Source organism: Balaenoptera acutorostrata, chromosome 5 (assembly GCF_949987535.1).
Source record: "Balaenoptera acutorostrata chromosome 5, mBalAcu1.1, whole genome shotgun sequence".
In the NCBI taxonomy this organism is placed as follows: Eukaryota; Metazoa; Chordata; class Mammalia; order Artiodactyla; family Balaenopteridae; genus Balaenoptera; species Balaenoptera acutorostrata.
The window spans coordinates 40,472,576-40,492,527 of NC_080068.1; the positions used below are offsets into that span (position 1 = coordinate 40,472,576).

Here is a 19,952-nt window from a genome sequence, read left to right on the forward strand (position 1 = left end):
CAAGAAGTTTTGTAATATGTTGTTTCAGGAATTTAAAAATAAATCAAGTCCTGAGTTGGTAAAATACTGAATATATTTTTGAATTTTACTTTTTACATCACATTTGGTATAGCAGATAAAACATTTATCTGAATTAAAAATGGAAAAATGAGTTTCAAAACTTTTTTAGGAGTTGATCTATCTGCCAAGTATAATGCTAACATCTAAGAAAAGGATAGAAAATTTTTTTGTAGCCAAAGCAATTTGCAGAAGAGATTCCCAATTAATTTACAATTTTGAATCCTAGTGATAACTATCATAATAATAAATAAGTACAAAGACTGACAGTAAAGTCACACTAGTGGCACATAAAAAACCCAACTACTATAGCACAATATTAAACAACAGGATGAGATTTTTATTTAAACACTTTTTCTGAATTTATGGTTTATATGGCTCCTTTTAAATACAATCCCCAACTGCAGGTTAAGTGTCCCAAGCAGTAACTAATCCACATAAACTGAACAAACAACATACACACTTTACTGGGAGTCAAGATCCTTTGTCAGCTTGTTCTAACAAGTGGCAGATAGCAGCAAATGATAAATATCTTTGATTCAGTCAGTAGTTGGCTTATTGAGCAAATTAAGAAAGTGCTGAGTAAAATCACTTTCCATTTCAACCAATCTTCCCAGCCTCACTGAGTTTCCTCATTACTCTAGGCCCCATATTTCACTTGACCACTGCAGATTGCAGTAACCCCTATACCTTACCCTTTGTTTTCTGCAGATGTGGATTTAGGCCATCAATGTTCAAATTTTCAACTTCAAAGTGATAAAACCTATAAATCATTTATCGATCTCCCATTACTCTCCTAACAGCGATGATTTCTAACCTTTACATCTCTCTTCAAACTTCCAATTTTTCACCACTACCGAATCATAGTTAAAAGCAGACAAGCTTGCCTCTTCTGACGGCACTTTCTGAAGATAACTGCATTAAGTGTAAATTCTCTTACAGAATTCTCTTATTTTCATTTCTATTCTTCAACAGGCCCATGTCTATCTTTGTAACACTCTCTTCAATCTTACAGAAAAAGCTGCTCTCCTCCTGACCAAAGCTAACAACTCTACCTAGAGCTCACTCCTTCCCATCCAGACAAAGCCTCATAAAGAGAGAGTCTTTTTCACCTTTCTGGAACTTTAAATCTCTTAATCTCATAGAATCTGTTCTTTCACCATGAATTTTACAAAGAAATTTTTTCTGACTCATGAAATCATTCAGATCATCTGAATCTCATCTATTTTGCCACCAAATACCATCCTCCATTTCAACTTCCTTCCTATTCCTCTCCTTATCAGTATAGTAAAATGGTGTTGAAGGTAATAACACTCAACTGATCACACTGTTCTTTTTCTTCTACTTTTCTTCCATCATCTTTTGCTGGCTCCCTATGGCATCTGTTGCAACTGGTCACATACTCCTTGACAGACTCTCCTAATGCATTATCTTTAACATCACACTTTCTTAGTTCTTTTACACTTTAGGCACTTCCTTCTCTGTCCCCCTACTCTTCTCATTTTCACATGCCACCTTAAGCACTCCTTAACACTTCCTCTCTCCTGAATTGACTCACTCATATCTTTTATTCTGCCCCTACACCTGGGAAAGATACACCATGCTCTTTCCCAGACATTAATAACATCTTCAAGACAGCTCGGGCTTCCCTGGTGGCGCAGTGGTTGAGAATCCGCCTGCCAGTGCAGAGGACACGGGTTCGAGCCCTGGTCTGGGAGGATCCCACGTGCCGCGGAGCGGCTGGGCCCGTGAGCCACAATTACTGAGCCTGCGCATCTGGAACCTGTGCTCCACAACAAGAGAGGCCGCAATAGTGAGAGGCCTGCGCACCGCGATGAAGAGTGGCCCCCGCTTGCCACAACTGGGGGGGGCCCTCGCACAGAAACGAAGACCCAGCACAGCCATAAATAAATAAAAATTAAAAAAAAAAAAAAAAAAAAAGACAGCTCAAGCTCTACCCAAGTGAATCCTGTGACTGAGCCACACTTTCCTCCTCAAAATTTTAGAGCATTTATTCATTGTTTTCTAATATATAATGGTTTCCTATCTTTCCTGTGTTTTTTTTAAACCTAGATTTTAAGTTTTTTGGTAGGAACCTTTTCCTTTTATTTTTTAATATTTCTCAATATACTGAAAACAATTCTGAACACAGAGCAGTCAGTCAAATACTCTACAGCTGTATAATTAGTTTATCTAAGAAACAAAAGACATTACAACAAAAATTAATTTATATTACTTATAAAACATTTATAATTGTTGCTATTTTAACTGTAATCAAATAATCCTGTGGGTATTTTTTCCTACCAATTTCCATATTTTTCACATATTCACGGGGGCATGGCCAATTTGCCCATTTTATTTCTTTTAAGATGTCAACCATTTTAGTTTTAAAGTAAATATGTAGCTACTATGTCTAAAAAGATCTTACATGTAAAACATCTGATAACCAAAGCATAGTCAGTGACCTAATCAAAACATACTAGAGAGGCTAAAATATGGGTGGATGAATAGATAAGCCAAGCTTTTTTCTCAGTATAATTAATCATATTTCTTAGGTTGCTGTTTTGCCCAGTATATATAGATGAAAAGGGAAGCGAAAGGTAAAGAATTCTTGTAAACTGAATCCGTGGGCTGTGCCCAATCATTTTATATATGTAATGACTCAGGAATAAAGCTCATGCAACTTTCTGAGGTAGACATTATTATTTCCATTTTACAGATCAGACACAGAAAGATTAAATTACTTATCCAAAATGACTCTAATTAATAAAAGAGCTAAAATGCAAACCGAGGACTACCTAAATTCAAAATCTGTGCTCTTTCTACTATACTATACTTCCAAATTTATGTTTGAATGTTAATAAATTATAACACTGCCTAGATTTAGTTTTCACAAAAGCTAAACATTTAAGAACAGACATAAATATATTAATTTTGTCTTGTTAAAGGTTAATAATAATTAAATATTTCAATGGTAGGTTAAATACTGATTTTTAAAAATTATATGAATGATACATACTTACTACAAGGAATTAACTATGAAACAATGCAAAGTATAAAGTACTAAACAATCTTAATGGCTGTGAACCAGCCTCCACAGAAAGTAAATCTAGTTTCTTAATTATCTTCTAGGTCAAAGCACTTTAATTAGCATAATGTATGTGTTAGCTATCAAATGATAAGTCAATAAAACCAAGCCTCCTATCCCCCCCAAAAACCTAGCATAGGATCTATAATTTATTCAGAGGTACTACAACCAAATCCCATTAAACTGGAAACAAACAGCGATCAGATGTTAGGCAGTCTGGAGAAAATAATAATTGGATCCCCAATATCTACTCTCTTCAGTTTGTTTTGGGATAGCCAAGTGCCCAGCAAAAGACTACAATTCCCAGCGTCCCTTTATGTACAGATGGCCAATATAAACAGTCATTGGGTAAGACTTTCAAGAAAATTCTTTAAAAGGATCTGACTCAGCTGGAAGGCACACCCTTTTTTGCCATTTCCCCCATTTCTTCCATATATTCTGACTAGAAGGACAACATTTTTATAGAATGCTAGCAGCCATTTTGTAACCAAGAGGGCATCTTGAGGATGAAAGCCATGCAGTAAGGAGGTACAGAAGAAAAAAAAGATGTCTGGGTTCATTGCCATGTCCTAAAACAGCCAGAGCAGCTCTGGAGTCGTAAGCCTGGGCTTTATATTAGAGAAAAGGAAATCCCTATCTTCTTAGGTCATTGTTATGCCAGGGTCTCTTGCACTAGCAACCCAAAGCAACTTCTCATTGGAAGAAGCAAAACAAATAATTCATTGCAGTGGTCTCATATAGGGCAAACACAAAGAATATTTCCCAAATCACTGCTCCTATTATGAAAGATGCTAAGAGATGTACTGTGGATTCTGTAGTTAAATTGTCAAATAAATTAAAATGATAAACAGTTGGCCATCTGTAACCACAGGTTCCACAACCACAGATTCAACCAACCTTGGATGGAAAATATGCGGGAAAACAAAAATTACAGAAAGTTCCAAAAAGCAAAACTTGAATTTGCTGCAGCTGGCAACTATTTATATAGTATTTACATTGTATTTACAATGATTTACAAAGTATTTATATTGTATTAGATAGTATAAATAATTTGAAGATGATTTAAAGTATATGGGAGGATTTGTGTAGGTAATATGCAAATACTATGCCATTTTATATAAGGGACTTGAGTATCCACAGCTTTTATATCCATGGGGGTCCTGGAATCAATCCCATGGAGAATACTGAGGGACGACTGTATACATAATCATCTTGGAGATTCATAAGGTATATTAGTATATTAAAGGTTCTAAAAGGGTGCACAAAATCAGTCAGGATAAACGTCTACAAAAACTTACTAAAGAATTTTAGGTTATAGGCTTCCCTGGTGGCACAGTGGTTGAGAATCCTCCTGCCAATGCAGGGGACATGGGTTCGAGCCCTGCTCCGGGAAGATCCCATATGCCGCAGAGCAACTAAGCCCGTGTGCCACAACTACCGAGCCCACGCTAGAGCCTGTGCTCCACAACAAGAGAAGCCACGGCAATAAGAAGCGCGTGCACCGCAACGAACAGTAGCCCCTGCTCGCTTCAGCTAAAAGCCCGCACGCAGCAACAAAGACCCAATGCAGCCAAAAATAAATTAATTAATTAAATTAAAAAAAAAAAAACAAAACCCCTACCCTTTAAAAGAAAAAGAAAAGAATTTTAGGTTATGTTACACAACACTCCTAGGGGCATAGCAACATAACATTCACAAATACTAAGTAATATCTCTGTTTGGCTGTGAACAATGTACATTTAAACATACCAGAATTTATGTACCTGAGAGTGTTAACTTTCAAAATAGACACTTTGGGAGGATAGATACCTTTGTCCTCAAACACAATATTATCAGAGATATTTCTGGGACTGTCTTTCTAATCATGTTTACAGTCCAATTTAAAAGTCACTCCTTTGGGGCTTCCCTGGTGGCGCAGTGGTTGAGAATCTGCCTGCCAATGCAGGGGACACGGGTTCGAGCCCTGGTCTGGGAAGATCCCACATGCCGCAGAGCAACTAGGCCCGGGCGCCACAATTACTGAGCCTGCGCGTCTGGAGCCTGTGCTCCGCAACAAGAGAGGCCGCGGTAATGAGGCCCACGCACCGCGATGAAGAGTGGCCCCCACTTGCCACAACTAGAGAAAGCCCTCGCACAGAAACGAAGACCCAACACAGCCATAAATAAATAAATAAATAAAAATTTTAAAAAAAATCACTCCTTTTACTTTATAATCATTTTTCATTTTAATTGAAATTTTTAAATCCTCCTAAATCATTCACCTTTCTAGAACATGAATATATTATTTAATTGAATCAAACCTATGCTCAAAGAAGAGATGTGCCACTACAAAGGCTCTTCAAAAACAACATGCCATATGCTCTAAAAGTAACTCCAAAACAGGAGATGTGTAGGGTTCTGAAAATGAGTAGTTTTGGGAATTCCCTGGCGGTCCAGTGGTTAGGACTTGGCACTTTCACTGCCATGGCCCAGGTTCAATCCCTGGTCAGGGAACTAAGATCCCACAAGCCGCGCAGCATGGCCAAAAAAAAAAAAAGGGTAGTCTGAAGAGGATGACATTTATTTTCACAAGTTCCACGAAGTGTGTGAAAATTAGGCACAGGTTGCATATATCAACAAGCCCAAGTAATGAGTGGAAGAAACAGAAACATGCAGCTCAAGAAACAAAGTAGGGCCTTAAACTTTGAAACAAAAAAACATATTTAAGTTCATATATTACCTTTACCCATGGTATTAAATAAATAAATAAATAAATAAATATAGATAGATAAATAAGTAAAACTGTTATAAATTAAAGTATACCAAAAATAATAATAGCTAATATTTATTAAATACTTAGTATGCATTAGGCACTGCTCCAACTGCTTTACATGTTTTAATGAATTAATCATTTAGTCCTTACAACAATCCCATAAAAGAGGCCTGGTAATTATCCTTATTTTGTAGATGAAAAAACTAAAGCACAGGGCTTCCCTGGTGGCTCAGTGGTTGAGAATCTGCCTGCTAATGCAGGGGACACGGGTTCGAGCCCTGTTCTGGGAAGATCCCACATGCCACGGAGCAGCTGGGCCCGTGAGCCACAACTACTGAGCCTGCGCGTATGGAGCCTGTGCCCCGCAACGGGAGGGGCCGCGATAGTGAAAGGCCCGCGCACCGCGATGAAGAGTGGCCCCCGCTTGCCGCAACTAGAGAAAGCCCTCGCACGAACCGAAGACCCAACACAGCCAAAATAAATAAATAAATAAATAAAGTAGCTATTAAAAAAAAAAATGAGCAATGATAATTTCATTAAAAAAAAAAAAAAAAAAAACTAAAGCACAGGGAAAATTTCCACAAGGTCACAGAGCTTATATATCAGAGTCAGAAATTAAAACTCAGGCAGCCTGGCTCCAAAGTCTAGGGTCTAAATCCCATGCTATACTGTTGTCTCTAAATCAAAGAGGAATGGTCAACACAATGCACAGCTGCATCTAAAAACAATTCATATATATTCAGATCAGTACCCACATGTTTGTAAAGTTTTTACACATGATTTAATTTTTATCTTCACAGCTGTTCTGTGTCAATATATCCTGTCAATAGATTGGTTTACTTGGCATGAACTCAGATGATTAAATATATGGGGCCACAGACTATTCCATTTATCTGCTATCTTGGAAATGTGCCCTCTCTGTGTATCACCAGTGCCTAGTAGAGCGCCCGGCACAGGAATTCAATGTACATTTACTGAATACAGAACAATTAAAAGGGGTGGGGGGGGGGGGGCTGACCAGGGCTTCCCTGGTGGCGCAGTTGTTAAGAATCCGCCTGCGAATGCAGGGCACAAGGGTTCAAGCCCTGGTCCGGGAAGATCCCACACGCCACAGAGCAATGAAGCCCATGCGCCACAACTACTGAGCCTGCACTCTAGAGCTCGCGAGCCACAACTACGGACGCCCGCGTGCCTAGAGTCCGTGCTCCGCAACATAAGAAGCCAACACAATGAGAAGCCCACGCACGCAACGAAGAGTAGCCCCCCGCTCGCCGCAACTAGAGAAAGCACGCACGCAGCAAGGAAGACCCAACGCAGCCAAAAATAAATAAATAAAATAAAATAAATAAATATATTAAAAAAAAGAGGGGGGCTGGCCATCAGAACATGGTTAGATCAGTCCAGATTCATCATTACGGCTACTAGAAAAACACTCAACTGGCTTGGTTTACCAACAGTGATTCTTTAATATCCCTTTAGGTAGAAGAACAATATCATCTATTTTTAAATTAAATCTCAGTATCTCAGTACAATCTTAAAACACCCTTGAAGTTAGATGAAGTCTTGATGTACACACATAAACATAGAGAAAGATTAAGATGAAATCTTATTTTAAAAATGTAGCTTTGTTTGGTCTTCAGCTATATAATGAGTATGATATATTATGTGATCACATTAAAATATTTTCTTTTATTTAAAAATTGAGGGCTTCCCTGGTGGCGCAGTGGTTGAGAGTCCGCCTGCCAATGCAGGGGACACGGGTTCGATCCCTGGTCTGGGAAGATCCCACATGCCGCGGAGCAACTAAGCCCGTGAGCCACAACTACTGAGCCTGCGCGTCTGGAGCCTGTGCTCCGCAACAAGAGAGGCCGCGACAGTGAGAGGCCCGCGCACCGCGATGAAGTAGTGCGCTCAGGGAAAGCCCTCGCACAGAAACGAAGACCCAACACAGCCAAAAATAAATAAATAAATAAATAAATTTAAAAAAATAAATAAATAAATAAAAAATAAAAAATAAAAATTGAAGGAAATTCCTATTAAATTTTAATAATGGAAAATAATATAGTCTAGTTTTTTCTTTGTAAGTGTAAGAATTATATAACTATGAACACTGAAGGATATGTTGGCTTGAATTACAAATAAAACAGCAATACTGCCAGGTACTGTGTAATAACACATATACTATCTGTTATTTATTTCTGTATACCTCAAAGCAGTGCCAGAATTTCAAAGTTCTGATTGAATTCAACTGACTGGTACATATCCACAATATAGTTTTAGCTAGCTTTGATCTGATAATTGAATATTCCTAAACTAAATTATATTTATTATATATTTTTAAAAATTATAAGTTATTTTGCTTTTTCTAATCTAAGAGTTTTTTGGGTTTTTAAAAATATTTTATTTATTTATTTAATTTGGTTGCACCGGGTCTTATTTGTGGCATGCAAACTCTTAGTTGCAGCATGCATGTGGGATCTAGTTTCCTGACCAGGGATCAAACCCAGGCCCCCTGCACTGGGAGCTCGCAGTATAACCACTGCACCACCAGGGAAGTCCCTAAGAGTTTTTTTTTAATTGAAGTATAGTTGATCATTTTTTTAAAAAATGAAACACCTATTTCAGCTTTCATGAAGTACAGCCATAAGGATACATTTTAGATTCTGTAAATTTTCGCACAGTACTTAGAAAACTGGTATATGTAGCATCTGAATCATCGTGTGAAGCTCATTCCTTCACTTCTAGAAACTAGCATCAGAGTCAAATCAAAATAGACTGTTTGAAGAATGAATTTAATCAATATTATGTTCAAATAATCCTATGAAATTACATCTCAGCAAAGTCAAGAATATGAAAGACATTGAGAGAATGAATTTATCATTCAAAACCTTACAAATAAGGGAAACTCCTCTGTTAAAACACTGATTATTTCTCTTCACTTCAACATTATATTTTCCAGAAGAGATATATGACTACACTAACACCTAAAATAAATAATCCCTTAATAGTTTAAATGTTTATTTTAAAAATTACACTTTTCTAGAAAAAGTGCTTAAGTAATACTTAAGCAGTGCTAAGAGTAACTAAGTTTCTTAAAAGGGTTCTCTTCTTTTAAAAAATTCTCAGGCTTTACTTTTCTTCCTAAAAAAAAAAAAATACACCAACTTAGAATATTTTTAACACATTCTCAGATTATATAATCATTCTAACCTTAATTTAAGTTATTCAACAAGAATGTTTCATTTTTGTTCCACAACTACATGAGAAATAAGAGGAAAAGCATTAAAATATGAAAATGATATATAATACAAAACATTCCATCAGACATCCTTTCAACAAAATAACTCTCAACATCTTGGATGCAAATTTTTCTGAACTGAGTAGTTAAAAAAGCATGTGTTAAAAGAAAAAAACAGGGGCTTCCCTGGTGGCGCAGTGGTTGAGAATCTGCCTGCCAATGCAGGGCACACGGGTTCGAGCCCTGGTCTGGGAAGATCCCACATGCCACGGAGCAACTGGGCCCGTGAGCCACAATTACTGAGCCTGCGCGTCTGGAGCCTGTGCTCCGCAACAAGAGAGGCCGTGATGGTGAGAGGCCCGCGCACCGCGATGAAGAGTGGTCCCCACTTGCCACAACTAGAGAAAGCCCTCGCACAGAAACGAAGACCCAACACAGCCATAAATAAATAAATAAATAAATAAATAAATAAAAAATAATGATATTGCCTGATAAATTCTTGTTCAATAATTGGGATAAATATTTAGGAGTTGTTTGTAAAAAAAAAAAAAAAAAGAAAAAGAAAAAAACATGTTAAAAGAAATGAACAATCTACCAATAAGGAAAAAAAGGAACACAATTAAAAATAATGTTTCCATTTCTACCCACTTTAGTGTGTTTCTACTCACAACACAATAAACCAATAAAGAAAACTTTGATTTTTTTTTTTAAGGTGCTAAGGGGGGTGGTGCAGCTGAGATGAACTACATGTACAGTTTCTTCTAAGCTGTTCATCAGTAGTTAACAAGTGACAAACACCATTAAAATTCACGACATAGTGTTAGCTTTCAACCATCTCAAACTGTTTAGGGACCTCATTTTTGTTGAAGGGAATTCTTTCTTGTGGGAAGAAATAGTCGCAGAACTTCCTTGGTGGCACAGTGCTTAAGAATCCGCCTGCCAATGCAGGGGACACGGGTTCGAGCCCAGGTCCGGGAAGATCCCACATGCCGCGGAGCAACTAAGTCTGTGCACCACAACTACTGAGCCTGCGCTCTAGAGCCTGATAGCCACAACTACTGAGCCCGTGTCCCACAACTACTGAAGCCCACACGCCTGGAGCCCATGCTCCGCAACAAGAGAAGCCACCTCGATGAGAGGCCAATGCACCGCAACGAAGAGTAGCCCCCCGCTCGCCGCAAGTAGAGGAAGCCCACATGCAGCAACAAAGACCCAACGCAGCCAAAAATAAATAAATAAAATAAATATATTTTTTTTAAAAAGGAAAGAAAGTCCCTCGTGCAACTCTATGTTCATGTTAAAACTAGTAAGACGGTTTTCTGTTGGAAAATTCAATCGTACCATATGGCAACTAACAGTCTCCATTTGTAAAAGAAAAAAAAAAGCTTCCCCAGATAGAAAAACCTTGAATCAAATTCCAACACTTAAGTTGAAATGATGACTTTCTCTATTTCCTGAAACTGTTGTAGTACCCAAGAGCAATTAAGCCGTTGGTTGGATTCAGAGCATACTGATATAAATGATAAACATAAGGACACTCAAGTTCCTCCTCTCAGTTAACTTTGAAAAGGAAAACCTCACAACTAGGTGTAAGAAATTGAGGAAAGCGTTAAAAATGTGATATTTCTCCTCACTTAAAAAAACTATCAAAAATAATATATTTTAAATTATACATCTAAAGGAAATGACTATATATATCATATTTATCTCATTTCAGATGATGGGAAATTGTAATACAAATTTCAAAACCTTTAGGTAATACAGAACTTTCTGTGATGATAGAAATATTCCATATCTGAGCTGTTCAAAACAGGGGCTACTAGCCACAAGTGGCTACTGAGCACTTAAAATTTGGCTAGTGGGGGGAGAGAAGGACTGGGAATTTGGGATTAGCAGATGCAAACTATTATATATAGGATGGATAAACAACAAGGTCATACTGTTTAGCACAGGGAACTATATTCAATATCCAGTGATAAACCATAATGGAAAAGAATATGAAAAAGAATATATGTATATGTATAACTGAGTCACTTTGCTATAGAGCAGAAATTAAACACAACATTGAAAATCAACTATACTTCAATAAAAATTTTTTAAAAAATTTGGCTAGTGGGAATAAGGAACTGAATTTTAAATGATAGCTAATTAAATTAATTTAAATTTAACCACATATGCAGCTCTAAGGAACTGGAGGGAAATATTTATACCTTAAATTCTGATTCAAAGAGTAAAAATCCTGTAGATGGGCAGATACATAGTTGCTTCTGAAACATATTTATTTTAAAAAAATTCTTGTGATTTACGTAGAGGAAAATACCAAAACACAACATAAAAATGTTGCTGCATTTGTGGGAATCAAATTTTCTATACTCACCTTCTAGAGAGGACTAGAATATTGGTTTGTAAGTTGGCTCCATGTTGTAATTTCTTAGGGCACTTCCAAAAATAAGGATGTCTGGGTCTTACCCCCAAAGATTCTGGTTTAATTGGTCTGAATTGAGTCCTGGGCATAAAGATTTTTAAAACCTACCCAGGTGATTCTAACATGCAGCCAGAGTATCACTAAACTAGAAAGAAAATAAACTGTTAAGTACAGATGCAGTGTGCAACTAAAGACATTTCTTTGCTGGTAGGCAAAGAGGGCCTTCCAACAACACAGATTCAAGTCAAAACCCCTGAGGGCTATTGTGAGTTACATGTTCTAAACATTCAGGAATGATTTGGGTGTACAATCATAAGTTTTTGCTATTATTGAATGTTATTCAATTACGTAAAAGAGATTAGAAAGGAAGGAAATAAACTAAATACTGAGTGTCAATTTGCACTTGCCACTTTTGCTTATATTATTTAATTTCATCCCCAACATACCTTGGGAAGTAGATATTATTAAATTATTTACAGATGTGGAAAGTAAATTTAAAGATGTTCTCTAGGATTTGGACACATGTTTCTCTGACAGTAAAGCCCACATTCTTTATACTACAGCAGAATTCTCTCTGAGGAAGTTTGTTTCAATAAATTTTCATACTGGAACCAAAGAAAAATAAAGAAAAAGCAGGATTCAGTGGTGGAGCACAGGATAAGGCAAACACGCTTAAACAGGTGCTTAAACCAGTTCCTGTATTTCCTAAGCACCTGATAGCAAACCCGGGGAAAAACATGTTCGTCTGTGGTTCAAATCTACAGCAGCCTCAACACTAGACCATTTAGAAGTTACTGCCTTTCTATCCTAAGAAGTTAAATAATTGGTCTCCTACTGCCTCACAAGCTATTAGCTATAGTCATACATTCTTCATACAGGATAGAACAGGATGCTTATTCACAGTGACTGACACTAAACAAGAATAAGACAAGGGTCTTAAAGATGTTTTCATTTTGCCCCCTAGACTCACAGGATTACTGGAATTACTCCTCGTGGAGCAGTTTACAGACCACAGTTTTGATGTGACATGCTTACAGTGACTATGTAACTTTAACTTAGATCACTGATGTTCTATATTAATTACTCATTAAAAGCTTTTTAAATCCAGTTCCTGGGTTGTTCAACCCACCTTAATTTTCAAATTAAGAAAAGTTGTCAGTGGAAAAAATTGGAAATCCAGAGCAACAGACCCTCACCCTTCCCATCAGCACTAATCCTTCTATTCTGAGACCCAATATCCTGTCTCCTTTTTCAGGCTCCAGCAGTGTAAAGGGACATTAACTCAAATGAGTCACACTTGGTTACATCAGAGGCCTGAGAGGAGAAAACCTTCAACTTTCTATTCTAAGTAATGGCACAGACTTCTCCCAAAGCATATTCCAAAATAAGAAAATGTTGACAGGACTAACTCCTAAATGCACAGGCTTGGAGTATGGCAGTGTTTCCTTTCGATTTCAATTGGTATTAATTACAATTTAATTATACCACAAAAAACGTTTTGTAGTTTATTTAAAAATTACAAACTCTTGTCAAAAAAAAGAGAGACCATTGTAAAGCATTTATACTCCAATAGAGATGTTAAAAAAAAAAAAAGAGGAAGAAGCTGTAGCAACTTATTCTTAGTAGTCCCTTTCTCTAGCTCATTTGGAATGGGCAATAAGATGAGCTGGAAAAATACATACTCAATTGATATAAGGGAAGCTACAATGCCCCTCATCCAATCCCTGACCTATTAAAAGCAGAATAAAGCAAGGATTTGACCTGTTTTTCTTAATAAAAAAATACATAAATTCCATTCATTTCAAGATTGATACCTATCATCTACCACAAACAATTAGCCAGGGCTTCCCTGGTGGCGCAGTGGTTAAGAATCCGCCTGCCAATGCAAGGGACACGGGTTCGAGCCCTGGCCCGGGAAGATCCCACATGCCACGGAGCAACTAAGCCCGTGCGCCACAGCTACTGAGCCTGCGCTCTAGAGCCCGCGAGCCACAACTACTGAGCCCACGTACCACAACTACTGAAGCCTGCGCGCCTAGAGCCCGTGGTCTGCAACAAGAGAAGCCACGACAATGAGAAGCCTGAGCACCGCAACGAAGTGGGGGAGTAGCCCCCACTCACTGCAACTAGAAGACAGCCGGCGCACAGCAACGAAGACCCAACACAGCCGAAAATAAATAAATAAATAAATAAATTTATTAAAAAAAAAAAAAACAGCCAATTCTCACATTCACTTCCTGCATTTGAGGCATGCTTCCAGAAAAACATAATGTAAGTTTTACAACTTTTGACCCCACCATAATATCAAAATCCATCCTTGCAACTGACACTGGTTTTAATGGTTTGTGTATGTGTGTTTCTTGTGACATAAGCTATTTATAAATATTTTCAGATGCTGGTAATCACCCTCCGAAAAACAGCAGGCTTTACATGCAAGTAAAAGTTTTGGTGGGACAAGTGTAAATTCAAACCTACATAATAGATTTTTCAAAAAAGTTATTGTATCAACTATATTCCAATAAAAATTAAATAAATAAAATTTTTAAAAAGTTCATGTAAAAGTGAAACACACTTCAAATTAGTTCCTTTTCTTAATAACTAACCCTAGATATTTTTTCTATTTTTAATTCCAGCTTCCATCCTACCATCTCCCCGACACATACTTCCACAAGGCCTCTAGAACAAAGTTAGAATACAAAGTTATTATGAAGAAAGTATAATAAACTTAAGATTGGACAATAAAGCAGTCAATTCGCCTCTGTACTAATTTACTGAATCAATACATGCATGAACTTAATAAATAATGCTAATGATATTAACATAAGAAATAATTTGTATCATAGCACCAACACAAACAACCAATGAGCAGGAAGCAAGTTTTCATGTTGACCCTCCCAACCCAGTCAACAAGAATTTGGGAAAATACCAACGCTTGTTTCATAATACAACGACTTCCATTTTTTCCCCATCTTTTAGTAAACTCTGTAGATCTAAATTTTAAAATCTTTCTAATTAGTTACCTGCACTCTTCAACCCACAGATCAGGTGTCCTACATTTCGTTTAGGTCTCCGCCTTGAAAACAAACCCGATTGCCCCATTTTCTGAGAGGTAAACTCAGTTCCAGGCAGCTCCCCATTAAGTCACCGCGTTTGCTTTTTCAAAGATGCAATTAAACGAAACTGACACAAGGCTGTCCAAGAGATTAGTTGGAAGTGTGTGGAGGTGTCGATCATGTATGTGTAAGGCCATTGAAAACTGTATTGCTGTTAATCTATTTTAGTGGTAATATTTCTCCCCCTTCCCCCTTCTCCAATATATTCACAACAGAGGGAAATTAAACTTTGTAAAAACTTTCTTGCCTCTACCAAACTTTAGCTTTCCGGCTTTCGGTACTACAGTATCTTGTAATGGGTAAAGGCGAGGGGGAGAGGGGTGGTTAGCTCCACTCAGAGAAAAGCAATAAAAGAGCTTGCATCAGGCAGTGTCTCTCCCTCTGCCCCCTCTTCCCTACCACCCAACCCCCTCTTCTCCGAGCCCTTACATATACACATTCTTCTCGGCGGCCTCTAACCACACCATGTCCACAATCATTTACAGAAATTAGAAACAGACTCTGGGAGCCCTTTCCTTAGCACGCACAGAGCAGAGATGTAGTAGCATGATGGGGCAATGTCACTCTCTATTACCCCACAATCTCTTACCCCCTCTGGGGTTTAATTCCCGAGAATCCGACTTTCCTCCGCGGAGAAGGTGGATCTACCTAACTCACAATAAAACATCATCTCATCCCTCCCCACCCCGGTAACCCCACCCCCACCTAACACACCAAAACACTCCAACCAAAAAAAGTTCCTTCCACCAGGGCAGCAGGGTTGATTTTAGGGGCTGGGGCAAAAGCAGAGAGAGGAGGAAGAGAGCGAGCTTGGTGCACTTTGTTGGGCACTTTCCGCACATGCAGTCCAGAGCCCAAGGCAGCTCTCGTCCTTACCCGCTCTTCCGGAGACCCGGTCCTACTACTGGAGCGCGGGACGAGGGCTGCGGGGACGCGGCGTCGGGGTGGGCAGCCGGCAGCCCCCGCGGGCGCCGAGAGCCTCCACCTCTTCTTCCCCAAGCGGCTGCGAGCGTGGGCCGAAGGAGCTGGAGAAGGAGCCTGGGGAGGGGGAAAAGAGCAGCAGCATCTCCTCCTCCTCCACGCCTCCGAAACGCCCCTCCAGCCGCGACCCCGGCCGACCGCCTGACCCTCGAGCGCTCGCGCACCCTTCCCGGCCCTCTGCTGCCTCGTACGCCTCCAAGGGCTTCGCCAAACCCTCTGGTGCGGAACGGCTCAACTCCTGCAGCCGGCTCCGAGCGCTGCCGAGGCGGCAGAGGCGGACCGGGAAGCCAGGGAGTGCTGCTCGCCAGCAAGAAGGTCTCTAGGGGTTGTAATCCTGGTGTGTCACCTTCGCCGCGCCGCGGCTGCCGGAGCTACTCGCTCCACTCCGGCTACACCTCAGGCGTCCGCACCGGCTCCGCCCAGTTCCTGTCAATCAACCCTCCCCGGATTCCCGGAGCACAGCGGATCTCCGACCCCGCCATCCCCTCGGCCTCATTGGCCCGACGGCCCTCCAGCCCCGCCCCCTCCCTAGGGACAAGGTCGCCGGGGAGACAGGCGCCCAGGTTCCCATGACAACCGGAATCTTGGGCCTGGCTTTTCGCGTTCTTCTGGCTTGCCAGACGCTCAGGTTGATGGCCTGGCAGCGAAGTTCGTAGCCACTGCGGGGTGGGCTCCTAATTTCTGGCCAAGTTGAAAATGCAGCCGCCCGCCCCCACGCTTCCAACTTCAGAAACAGAACCTTGTGGCCCAGCGGAGTACGAGGGAGAGTGAAAAATGCCCTGCTCTTCCCCTGTCAATCGAAATAACCCCTCCCCCCCCCTTGCCCTCCCTTGCCTCCAGCCTTGTTTCCATATTCCCACCGGGCGGATTTGGGCTTTGAAAGGGTGAGGAGAAGAAGAATGAGAGAAAGAGCAGGGCTGTGCCAGCTCCCTGCAGCAATGTAGCGACTAGGAAATGGCGGGGTCAATGAAAACATCTCAGTGAGTCTTCGCACAGTTGTAAAGTGATCTTCAAAGGTGTGGTGGCAACACTTGGTCAACCCCAAATGCCCTCAGGAAAACTCACATTCTCATATTTGTAAAAAAAAAAAAAAAGTATATAAATTCTTGTAATTTTCCTTCTGAAGCTCAGATAATCCTAAAGTTAAAAAAAAAATAAGTAAAATGTTTGACAAAATGGAATAAAATAAAGGCATCCATTTTTCTATAGGACTACACATTACAACTTGGCAGAAGTATATCCTAGCAGCTATGACCCTCCTGCAAGCTAAAAGATTTGGGTTTCAACAATTTACAAGGAAGTCTTACTTGAGCGAATGGTATCTTGTCATTTGAGTTTCAAAAGTTTGGGTTTATTCTCAGAAGTATGAGGTAAACCTGGTACAAGGGGACCTGGGAGTTTAAATTTAGTCTTGGACCCCTAATGTTGAGCCCTAGGTGAAACTTAACTTCATGGCTGGTTCCAAAATGGAATCTGAGGCAAAGTTAGAGCTACAACCCTAGCCCCTGAGGCTGCTGTACACATATGATGAATGAGGGAATTAATAGTAATGGTTTACCTTTGGCGAGCCTTGAGTTTTCTTTATCTCATTTACTAAATGAGTATCTGTGATGGATGTGTTCAGTCAAATATGCCTTGCAAATGTGCACTGAATGTGATTACTCACAGCGCTAAACAATAGAAAATGCACAGCAGAATTTTAAGATAAGGGTCCTGCCCTCAAGGAGATAACCACAGAGCCTAAGAAAGAAAACTAGCATTCTTGAAACAATTTGAGATTATAGTTAGAATGTGCAGCCAAACACTGAGTGCAGTAGTCAATGAGAGAAAGTCTGTGGTATGTAGAAAGGGCTGGATTAGTCAGATTAAGGAGGAAAGGAATTTAAACTGGGCTTTGAAGGGTAGGGAGTGGGATGAAGGAAGCAAAGATGAAGAAAGACATTTGAAGGAAACAAAGTAAAACCAAAGTGCAGCAGCAGGAATAGAGTGGTGAGAGTAAATAACAGTGAGATCAGCCAAGTTGAACTAGAGACAGAAATGAAGGATTGGAGCCCTTTCCCCAGCCTTTCCCCATTTTCTGAAATAGTTTTTAAATGTTCTGGTTGAAGTATCGGGGTGGTAAGGTAGAGAGGGAGAGGTAGTTTAGTGAGAATAAAAACCTTCATGGAACATCTGCCTCTGTTTGCCACTGAAAGAAAGTTCATGTATTTATTAGAAAGAAAAGCAACATCCATAATACCTGGAATAACTTGTGAATTCATGTCAGAAAGAAAGTATAAAGAGTATAGTGTTGGAAATTTTCACAAAAGTAGACAAACCACAGTGTTGTGAGCATTTTTCCTTTTTTTTCTCTCGCATTAAGACCATTTCAGGTGATTGCCCTCAAGCCTTCTTCACCAGTAATCCTGTTTTGTATGAGCTGAAAGGCTGGTTTTAAAATAAATGGCTGTGATACCAAAATCTGATAAAGAGTACACAAAAGAGATATCTATAGGTTAACCTCCTTTTGGATATAATATAAAATTAAAATACAATATTAACAATAGAAACTAGAACTACATTACAAATGATATGCCAAAGTTAAGAGGAATTATGCCAGGTATATAAGAATAATTCAATAATAAAAAACTTATTCATATAGTTGACTATATTAATAAGTCAAAGGAGAAAAGCTGGATGTGTCTTAATTGATATTGAAAAGGATTTTGTAAAATCCAGCATCATTCCTTAATAAAAATTTTTAAACAATGTATATTTTATATCAAAGCCAGAAACTTGCTGAATAATGAAACACTGTACCTATTCCTGCTGAAGTCAGGAACAAGACCATGAATGCCCACCATCACACCATGTAAGGCAATGACAGCCAATGAAATTAGATATGGAATACAAACAAGAAATTAAATACTGAAAATGTTAGTATTGTCATCTGTTTGCAAATTATATGAAAACTCCAGGGATCAATAGAAAACCTTTTAGAAGCAATAAAAGATGAGTTAGAGTAACATTTTACATTTTGGTAGACAAAACCAAGAAGTGGTACAAGTTACAGTCATCCTAATACAGATGGAAAGTTTGATAGTGCGCTCTGTTTCTTCACACCCTCACCAACACAGTATCATCAAACTTTCTGATCTTTGCCAGTCTAATACATACAAAATGCTACCACATTACAGCTATAATTTCCATTCTCTTATGAGCATCTTTTTATATGCTTACAAGCCATTCTATTTTTTGTTATCAAAAAATATTATCCCATGTTTTCTTCTAGAACTTTTATAGCCTTCACAGTTTATTCTTTGATCCATATGGAATTTATTTTGGTGGCAGCAGCAGCTATCCATTTGTCCCTCAAAACCTTAAAAGAATTTGTAAATTTTACTACATAACATGTAAAGCTTCCATAGAGTAATAAAATGACAATGAATAAGAAATTTACAAAAGAAGAAATTCAGAAAAGCAATGAATATTTAAAAATAAAACAACTGTATAAATAAAAATTAAAACAAAATGAGATATTTATAACTATCAAATTAGAAAAATACTATCAAATTAGAAAAATACTATCAAATTAGAAAAATACTTTTAAAGACATATCTGATATTGGTGAAAATATGTGAAATAGATATTGTCTCATCATTGTTGGTAGGATTATAAGTTGGCTTATTCCATTTGGGAGTGCAACTGCAGTGTCTTTCATAATTTATAATTTTTTAAAATTAATTAATTAATTAATTTATTTATTTTTGGCTGTGTTGGGTCTTCGTTTCTGTGTGAGGGCTTTCTCCAGTTGCGGCGAGCGGGGGCCACTCTTCATCGCGGTGCGCGGGCCTTTCCCTATCGTGGCCTCTCTTGTTGCAGAACACAGGCTCCAGACGCACAGGCTCAGTAATTGTGGTTCACGGACCCAGTTGCTCCGTGGCATGTGGGATCTTCTCAGACCAGGGCTTGAACCCGTGTCCCCTGCACTGGCAGGCAGATTCTCAACCACTGCACCACCAGGGAAGCCCAATTTATAATGTTTATATCCTTTAACTTACTCCATTTTGGAAATTTATCCTATAGAAATATTTATACACATGACCAGAGATATGATCAAGAATATTCTTTGCAGTATTGTTGATAGTCATAAAATTAAAAACAACTGGAGAGGGTGTGGAGAAAAGGGAACCCTCTTGCACTGTTGGTGGGAATGTAAATTGATACAACCACTATGGAGAACAGTATGGAGGTTCCTTAAAAAACTAAAAATAGAATTACCATAGGACCCAGCAATCCCACTACTGGGCATATACCCA

The 19,952-nt window shown here is 39.0% G+C and overlaps 1 protein-coding gene and 1 non-coding gene across 12 annotated transcripts in view; one reads left to right on the forward strand and one right to left on the reverse strand.

Annotated features, from left to right (window-relative positions):
- Positions 1 to 16,076, reverse strand: part of PTPN13 (protein tyrosine phosphatase non-receptor type 13) — a 242,081-nt gene extending 226,005 nt beyond the window's left edge. For 7 of the 11 annotated variants that reach the window (XM_057546711.1, XM_057546717.1, XM_057546713.1 and 4 more), the window contains exon 1: positions 15,550 to 16,074. The gene's annotated coding sequence lies outside the window, so the exon portion shown is untranslated. Of the gene's footprint in view, positions 1 to 15,549 lie in introns of all 11 variants that reach the window. The other 4 variants (XM_057546718.1, XM_057546714.1, XM_057546720.1 and 1 more) reach the window with 2 other exon arrangements.
- TRNAE-UUC (transfer RNA glutamic acid (anticodon UUC)) lies at positions 5,567 to 5,638 on the forward strand. The gene has a single exon. It is a non-coding gene; the product is annotated as a tRNA-Glu (tRNA).
- Positions 16,077 to 19,952: the final 3,876 nt, after the last annotated feature.